The following is a 9,364-nucleotide window of genomic DNA, read 5'->3' as shown; positions in this document are numbered from 1 at the left end:
CAGGGACAAAGTAATTATATAACCCTGACTGGTTGTCAAATCTCAGTGAAGAGCAGGTTACCCTTGAACTCATAAAGATCCTCCTGCCTCAACATTCTAGGTACTGGTTGACCATGCCTGGCTATTTTTAAATTATAGCTACAAGATTGAGGGGGTTTTAGAGGAAGGTTTTTGCACATGAGTACATTTGCACAGGAGACCAGAAGAAGCCCTCATATACCCTCAAGTTGTTCTTATAGAAGGTTGTAAGCTGCCCAACCTGGGTTCTGGGTATTGAACTCCAGTCTACAGAAAGAGCTGCAAGCAATCTTAATCTCTTAGTCATATATCCAGTCTCAGTATATTTTATTCCTAAAGCAATTTTATCTATTGAAGAAATAGAGCATGCAGTCTGTTATAAATATGTTTAAAATGATCTAAATTTTGATAATTCTGAGAATTCCTTGAAATAGTGACATAATATCCAAGAAAAAGAATTTGAAAATACGGGCAATCCTTTTCCCACATTGTTATTATTCTTATATGTATCGTTAATTGATGAATAGACATAATTCTTTTAAATTAAAATTAATATAAATGCGAGGTTATAAGTAATCTGAAGGGAAATGTCTAAAGCAAAGGTTTATACTAACTACAGAGGGGATGTAGATCCATATAGAAGGAAAAAGAATGATAAATTATGAGTATCTATAAAAATATCACAAGGAATCATACTACAAAGAAATCAACATATAACACATAAACATATATAGTTGTCTATGAAATTTTCTTTTTTATCAATGTGAAAAACAGACCTACATTTTATTCTTCCAAAATTTCAACACTCTGAAAATGCAACTGTTCACCTGATTGGACTTACGAGCCCATGAGCACCATTTGGAGTAAGGGAACCTCCCTGAGACAAGGGAACATCAGCACTGACTAGACCAACAGTTCCCACTGGAATAAGACTATCGATCAGAACAAGAGAGCCTCCTTCAAACACAGATACCACTTGCACCAAGTGGAAAAAGAGTTGGGTTGACACCAGTGCAAAAATACAGTCAACAACAAGAAAACAATATTGTGGTGGTATTCTAATTGTATTGAAATGTGATTTTGATTGTATGTTAATAAATAAAATTGCCCGGGGGTCAGAGCTATTAGAGCCATAGACACAGTGTGGCAGTGGTGGCACACGCCTTTAATCCCATAGATCTCTGTGTGTTCAGGGATACAGCCAGCATTGGAGACATATGCCTTTAAGACCTAGGGGGCTGTACATTCAGACAGTGACGAGGCAGTCACATGTTTGGGTTTACAACCAATGAGAAGGCAGAATGACTGGAAAATCAACTTACACACAGGAAATAGCTCTCTTTCGAGAAGCTGGGACAGCAGGAGGAAAGGTGATATTTTAGCTCTGAGCTCTGACCTCTCAGCTTTCTCTTTTACATTGTTTCTGTGTTTCTTATTTAATAAGATGGTTGGTTACATGTACACAATATGGCTCCATCAAAACCTGCATCAGAAAGACTTGAACATCCCAGCACAGAAGAAATTGACCTTCAAAATTATCTTAAGAAGATGATAGAGATCTTTAAAGAGGAAACAAAAAATTCCTTTAAAGAAGTCAAACAAAAGTCAAACAAAAAATTGGAAGAAATCAGTAAATCCCTTAAAGTAACACAATAGAAAGCAAATAAAGAGGTGAGAAAAACAGTTGAAGATTTGAAAACTGAAATCAAGACAATAAAGAAGACACAAATCAAGGGAATCCTGGAAGTGAAAACTCTGAGTAAACAAACAGGAACTTCAGAATGCAAGAGATGGAAGAACGGATCTCTGACCTTGAAGATACAAAAGAGGAAACAGATTCATCAGTCAAAGAAAATGCTAAAGCCAACAAAGTCATGAGGAAGAATGTGCAGTAAATTTGGGACACCAAAAAAGACCAAAACAAAGAATAATAGGGATAAAAGAAGGAAAAGAAAACCAACTCAAAGGCACAGAAAATATTTTCAACAAAATCATAGAATTAAACTTTCTAACCTAAAGAATGAAATGCCTATAAAGATACAAGAAGATCACAGACCACCAAATAGACTGGATCCAAAAAAGTCCCCTGGCCACATAAAAATCAAACCACTAAACATATAAAGTAAAGAAAAAAATTAAGGACTCCAAAGGAAAAAGGACAAGTAACATATAAAGGCAAACACATAAGAATAACATCTGACTTTTCAATGGAGACTCTAAAACCCAGAAGGACATGGACAGATGATATGGAGACACTAAGAGACCATGGATGCCAACCGAGATTATTATACCGAGCAAAACTCACAATCACCATACACTAAGTAAACAAATTTTCCATGATAAAACCATATTTAAAAAATATCTCTCCACAAATCTACCCCTACCGAAAGGACTTGACAGAAAAATTCAACCTAGGGAATTTAAATACACCCATGAAAACACAGGCAATACATAGTCCCACACCAAAAAATACCAAAGAAGGAAAACATACAGCACTACCACCAAAAAATAAGAGGAATTAACAATCACTATTCATTCATGTCCATCAATATCAATGGTCTCAATTCACCTATAAATAGACACAGGCTAACAGAATGGATTCCAAAACAAGATCCATCCTTCTGCTGCATATAAGAAACACACCTTAACTTCAAAGACAGACACTACCTCAGAATAAAAGGCTAGGCAAAGCCTTCCCATTCAAATGGAGTTAAGAAGCAAGCTGGGGTAGCTACCCTAATATCTAATGAAATAGACTTCAAACTAAAATCAGTCAAAAGAGATCAGGAAGGACACTACATATTTATCACAGGGAAAATCTAACAGGATGAAGTCTCAATTCTCAATATTTATGCCTCAAATACAAGGGCAACTACATTCATAAAAGAAGCCTTACTGAAGCTTAAATCACACATCAAACCCCATACACTAGTAGTGGGAGACTTCAACACCACACTCTCACCAATGGACAGATCTGTCAGACAGAAACTTAACAGAGAAATATCGGAACTAACAGACATTATGAGTCAAATGGACTTAATAGGAATCTACAGAACATTCCACCCTAACACAAAAGAGTATACCTTCTTTTAAGCACCCCATGGAACCTTCACTTAAATCAACCACGTGCTTGGTCACAAAACAAATCTGAACAAACACAAAAAAATGAATTAACCTCCAGTATCCTATTGGACCACCATGGCTCAAAGTTAGATTTCAACAACAAAAATTACAGAAAACCTACAATCTCATGGAAACTGAATAATGCCCAATTGAATCACCAATGGGTCAAGGAAGAAATCAAGAAAAAAATAAAACATTTCCTAGACTTCAATGAAAATGAATAAACATTCCCAAACGTATGGGACACTATGAAAGCAGTGCTAAGAGGAAAATTCATAGCTGTAAATGCCCACATAAAGAAGTTGGAGAAATCTCACACTAGCAACTTAACAGTACACCTGAACGCTATAGAACACACACAAAAAAGCAAAATCACCCAGAAGGAATAAATACCAGGAAATAATCAAATTGAGGGCTGAAATCAATAAAAGAGGAAGAAAGAGATCAATACAAAGAGTCAATGAAACAAAGAGTTGATTCTTGGAGAAAATCAGCAAGATAGACAAACCCTCATCTAAATTAACCAAAAATCAGAGAGAGAGCATCTAAATTAACAAAATCAGAAATGAAAAGGGAGACATAACAACAGACAATGAGGAAATCGAGAGAATCATCAGGTCATACTTCAGAAACCTGTACTCTACAAAATTGGAAAGTGTGAAAAATATAGATGATTTTCTGGATAGGTACCCCATAGCAAAGTTAAATCAAGACCAGATAATCTATCTAGACTAATAAACCCTAAGGAAATAGAATCAGTCAATAAAAGTCTCCCAACCAAAAGAAGCCCAGTACCAGATGGTTTCACCACAGAATTGTACCATATTTTCAAAGAAGAGGTAATACCAATACTCTTCTAACTGTTCCACACAAATAGAAACAGAAGGAACATTACCAAACTCCTTCTGAGGCTACAGTTACCCTAATACCCAAATGTCACAAAAATGCAACAAAGAAAGAGAATTACAGACCAATCTCCATCATGAACACTGATGTAAAAATACTCAATAAAATAATGGTTAACCGAATCCAGGAACATATCAAAAAAATATCCATCATGAACAAATAAGCTTCATCCCAAGGATGCAAGGATGGTTCAACATAAGAAAATCTGTCAATGTAATATGCCATATAAAAAAACTGAAAGAAAAAAACCACATGATCATCTCATTGGATGCTGAAAAAGCCTTTGATAAAATCCAACACCCCTTGATGATAAAGGTTCTAGAGAGATCTGTAATAAAAGGAACATACATAAACATAATAAAGGCAATTTATAGCAAGCCAACAGCTGACATCAAGTTAAATGGAGAAAAACTCAAAGCGATTCCACTAAAAATCAAAAGCCAGACAAGGCTGTCCACTATCCCCATAACTGACTCAGCATAGAACTTGAAGTTCTAGCTAGAGAAATAAAACAACAAAAAGAGATCAAGGGAATACAAGTTGGAAAGGAAGAAGTCAAAATTTCACTATTTGCAGACGATATGATAGTATACATAAGTGACCTCAAAAATTCTACCAGGGAACTCCTACAGCTGATAAACTCCTTCAATAAGTTGGTAGGATACAAGATTAACTCAAAAGAATCAATAGCTCTCCTATATACAAATGAGAAATGGACTGAGAAAGAAATCAGAGAAACTTCACTCTTTACAATAGCCATAAATAATAAAAAATACCTTGGGGTAACTCTAACTCAGCAAGTGAAAGACCTGTATGATAAAAACTTTAAGTCTTTGAAGAAAGAAATCAAAGAAGATATCAGAAAATGCAAAGATCTCCCATGCTCATGGATAGGTAGAATTAACATAGTAAAAATGGCAATCTTACCAAAAGCAGTCCACAGATTCAATGCAATCCCCATCAAAATCCCAACACAATTCCTCACAGAATTGGAAAGAACAATACTTAACTTTACATGGAAAAACAAAAAACCTAGGATAGCTTAACTAATCCTGTATACTAAAGCAATCTCTGGAGGCATCGTGATCCCTGACCTCAAGCTCTACTCTAGAAGGATAGTAATAAAAACAGCTTGTTTCTGGCATAAAAACCGACAGGTGGACCAATGGAATAAAATTGAAGACCCTGACATTAATCCACATACCTGTGAACATATGATTTTCAACAAAGAAGCCAAAGCAGTACCATGCAAAAAAGAAAGCATCTTCAACAAATGGTGCTGGCATAACTGGATGTCAACATGCAGAAGACAGCAAATAGATCCATATCTGTCACCATGCACCAAACTCAAGTTAAAGTGAATCAAATACGTGAACATAAATCCAGTTACAGTGAACTTGAAAAAAGAGAAATTAGGAAGTAGGTTTGAATGCATTGGCACGGGAGACCACTTCCTAAATAAAACACCAGTAGCACAGAAACTGAGAGCAACAATAATATATGGGACCTCCTGAAACTGAGAATCTTTTGTAGAGCAAAGGACATGGTCAATAAGACAAAATGACAGCCTATAGAATGAGAAAAGATCTTCACAAACCCCACATCTGACAGAAGACTGATCTCCAAAATATATAATGAACTCAAAAAGCTAGACTTCAAAATAATGAACAATTCTGTTAAAAATGGGCTACAGAGTTTAACAGAGAATTTTCAACAGAAGAATGTCAAATGGCTGAAAGACATTTAAGGAATTGCTCAACATTCATAGTCATCAGGGCAATGCAAATCAAAACAACTCTGAGATACCACCTTACACCTGTCATAATGACTAAGTTCAAAAGCACTGAAGACAGCCTATGTTAAAGAGGGTGTGGATCAAGGGGAATACTCCTCGACTGTTGGTGGGAATGCAAACTCGTACAGCCACTCAGCACATCACTATGGCAGTTTCTCAGAATATTTGGAATTACTTTCCTCAAGACACAGCTATACCACTCTTGGGCATATACCCAAGGAATGCTCAATCATACCACAAGGAAACATGCTCAACTATGTTCATAGCATCATTATTCATAACAGCCAGAACCTGAAAACAACCTCAATGCCCCTCAACTGAAGAATGGATAAAGAAAATGTGGCACATATACACAATGGAGTAATACTCAAGATTAAAGAACAATGACATTATGAAATTTGCAGGCAAATGGATGGATGATATCTAGAAAATATCATCCTGAGTGAGATAACCCAGTCTCAGAAGGACAAACTAAGTATGTACTCACTCATAAGTGGATACTAGATATGAGGGAAGGAATGGCCAGACTGCAACCCACAACTCCAGAGAGGCTAGCTAACAGGGAAAGACCCTAAGAGGATGACCCAGCGAAGAAGTGGATAAGATCTACATGAGTGGACTGGGTGTTGGGGGGTGGCAGAGGGCAAGATGTGGGGGGTGAGAATATAGGAAAATGGGAGGGGCAGAGTGGGAGGGCAGGGAGGAAGACACCATGATAGATGAGGACATCATGGGAATAGGAAGAGGCAGGGTGCTGGGGAGGCTCTCAGGAATGTTCAAGGATGACCCCACCTTGGACTGCTGGCAGTGGTCCAGAGGGTGCCTGGTCTGGTCTTCTCTGGTGACCGGTCTAGCGAATCACCTAACTGTCATCATAGAGCCTTTGTCCAGTAACTGACAGAGGCAGAAGCAGAGATCCACAGCCAGGCACCAGGCTGAGCTCTGGCACTCTAATCAATGAGAGAGAGGAGGGATTCTGCAGGCAGGGGACATCGAGATCATGATGGGAAGACATGCAGAAATGACCAACCACACTAGATGAAGCCCATGAACTGTAGACTAGTGGCTTTGGAGCCCCCATGGGACTGAACCAGACCCTCTGGATATGTAAGATGGTTGTTTGGCTCGATCAGTTTAGGGACACTCAGGGAGGGTGATCAGGATTCATCCCTGGTGCAGTATGAAGATGTTTGGACCTGCCTAGGTCCAGTATGCAGGGCTCTGCTGACTCCCCATAGAATACCTTATCTGCGAGATGTGGGGATGTGGGTTGGCTTGGGAGAGAGGGCTGTGGGGTGGGAGGAGGGAAGAAGTGGGATCTGTGGTTGGTATATAGAGTGAGTAGAAAATTTCTTAATAAAGAAAAAATAAGAAATTATAAAAAAGAAAAGAAAAGAAAAAGAAAAAAATAAAAAGACCCCCTGATCAACTGTAAAAAAAAATCATCAAAGATCATACAGAATTTAAAATAACTTATTAAATATCCATAGATCACTTTGCACCCATGAGACATTTGACTGCCAGGACAGTCACTAAAAATTCTTCTGTAACATTGAGCATCCATCTTCAACCTACAGGCCTACATTGTCTGGCAGATTTCTCAGCAAAGCAGAAAATTTGAAAGACTGTCTTGCCTATTTTGGCAAAATTCATCAGTTGCTTTCTTTTGTGTCCTGCAGAATGTCTGGCATCCCTTTCAAGAATCAGGAACCATGAAGGACTGCCCCACCTTGTTTTAGCATGTTTAGCAGTAGAAGAATTAACTGGTCCTAACTTCCATAACTTTTCAAGATCTGGCAGTTATGGTAAAGACTGCCAAACAGGGAAATACTTGAAAACAAATTCATTGTGGACACCAAAACCAAGATGGCAGGGCCAATATTCTCTTAGTTCTATTTTTCACACAATCCTGTCACTTCATAATCATTTGGAAAACAATGATTAAAACTCCCAGGGTCCTGGCTACCCAGTCCTTTGATGCTAATATTCAGAAGCATGAGCAAAGTTAGTATCTGTAGGTTTGAGGCTAACCTGGTCAACATTGTGAATGAAGGTCAGTTGGGCTAATATAAGGACCCTGACATTAAGAAAACAATTATAATTGAATCAGTAAGATTAGGACTCTCTGGAGTGGGGCTGATACAGAGGGGCAAAAAAGGGTGGTTGTGAATAATGGATTAGAGAGCTTGAAGGGTGGGAGGGGCCAAATGATGAATGGAGCTTTTTGAATTTTCACCTTGAAGAAGGTATTTAAGCCCTGCTTTTTGGACTAGTGTTCAAATACTGAGAGGAATCTGAGCAAGTTGCAGCAACCTACTGACTTCCAGGTGAGGTAAGGCCTCAAGGTAGGTTGGGGGGTACCTTGATGGGGGAGAGAGGGAGCTATTGGGGCTGCCTTGGATTTTGAATTTCACAACAAGCCTGTAGCAGTTGATAGCAAAGCAATAGCATAGGAGTTAGTGACTGTGGGGCTTCTCTGATCTTTGTTTTTAATCCCACGTTCTCCAGTGTAGGAAGATCTCACAATAAGATCAAATTCTCCTGTAATTGCCGACTCTCAAGTGCCCCAAGAGTTCCCCTTTCCACCTGGAGTGAGTAGGCACCCCATTTTACTTCCAAGTAACAAATCCTGTAATTATACAGTGAACTCAGATACCCAAGACTCCATAAGTGCCTCAGTGCCACCATTTCAACAGGGTTTCCTGGCATCTCAAGTCCCATCAAGGTCAAGAGATTCACCCAGTAACATACCACCAAAAACCAGATCACCAAATTCTTCTCTCTGGACCTATCAAGATAAGAATATCCTTTTATTCCCTACCAAGTTTATGGTAATTTTTTCTACCAATGGTCATATGAGCTCTTACAGAAATTTTTACAGAATAGGAAATAATTGCATTTCATTCTGTAGTTTATGTACAATTTTTAGTTAGGTATATTGAGAATGTGTGTATCTGCATAAAATTTTGGCATAGGGGAATTAGGGGAAGGGTCTTCATGAGGTTTGCCCAAACCTTCTCTTCCATGTTTTGCTGGTAACACTGGGGACTGGAAATATCACTTCACATTAGACAAGTGAAGATTTTGATAATGTCTTCCAGACAGACTTTTCCTTAATGGCTGTTTCCATGGAAATAATACTCAAAATTATGTGGATTACTGAAATACTCCATATGTACTGTTGGCATTGTGCCTGTGTGTCACTTAGCCTAATAGCATAAAATTTTTGTTTCATCTCAGATCATTTAATTGTCAAATCATGAGACACTGAGGTGGCACAGAGGGTAAAGGCCCTTGCTGCTAAACCTGTGAATCTGAGCTTAATCCTGACAGCAGCAAGGTTGAAAGGGGATCCAACTTCTAACAGTTGTCTTCTGACTTCCACATATACACCATGATAGCAATACCTACAAAATATATTACAGTAATTTTAATATGTTCCCAATTTTCAAATTCATAACATAATAAATAAATTATATAATTATAACAAGAAAAACAATCTAAGATTAACTAAGGCTCTTT

This window comes from Peromyscus leucopus, chromosome 1, assembly GCF_004664715.2.
Source record: "Peromyscus leucopus breed LL Stock chromosome 1, UCI_PerLeu_2.1, whole genome shotgun sequence".
Lineage (NCBI taxonomy): Eukaryota > Metazoa > Chordata > Mammalia > Rodentia > Cricetidae > Peromyscus > Peromyscus leucopus.
This window is presented reverse-complemented; position numbering follows the sequence as displayed.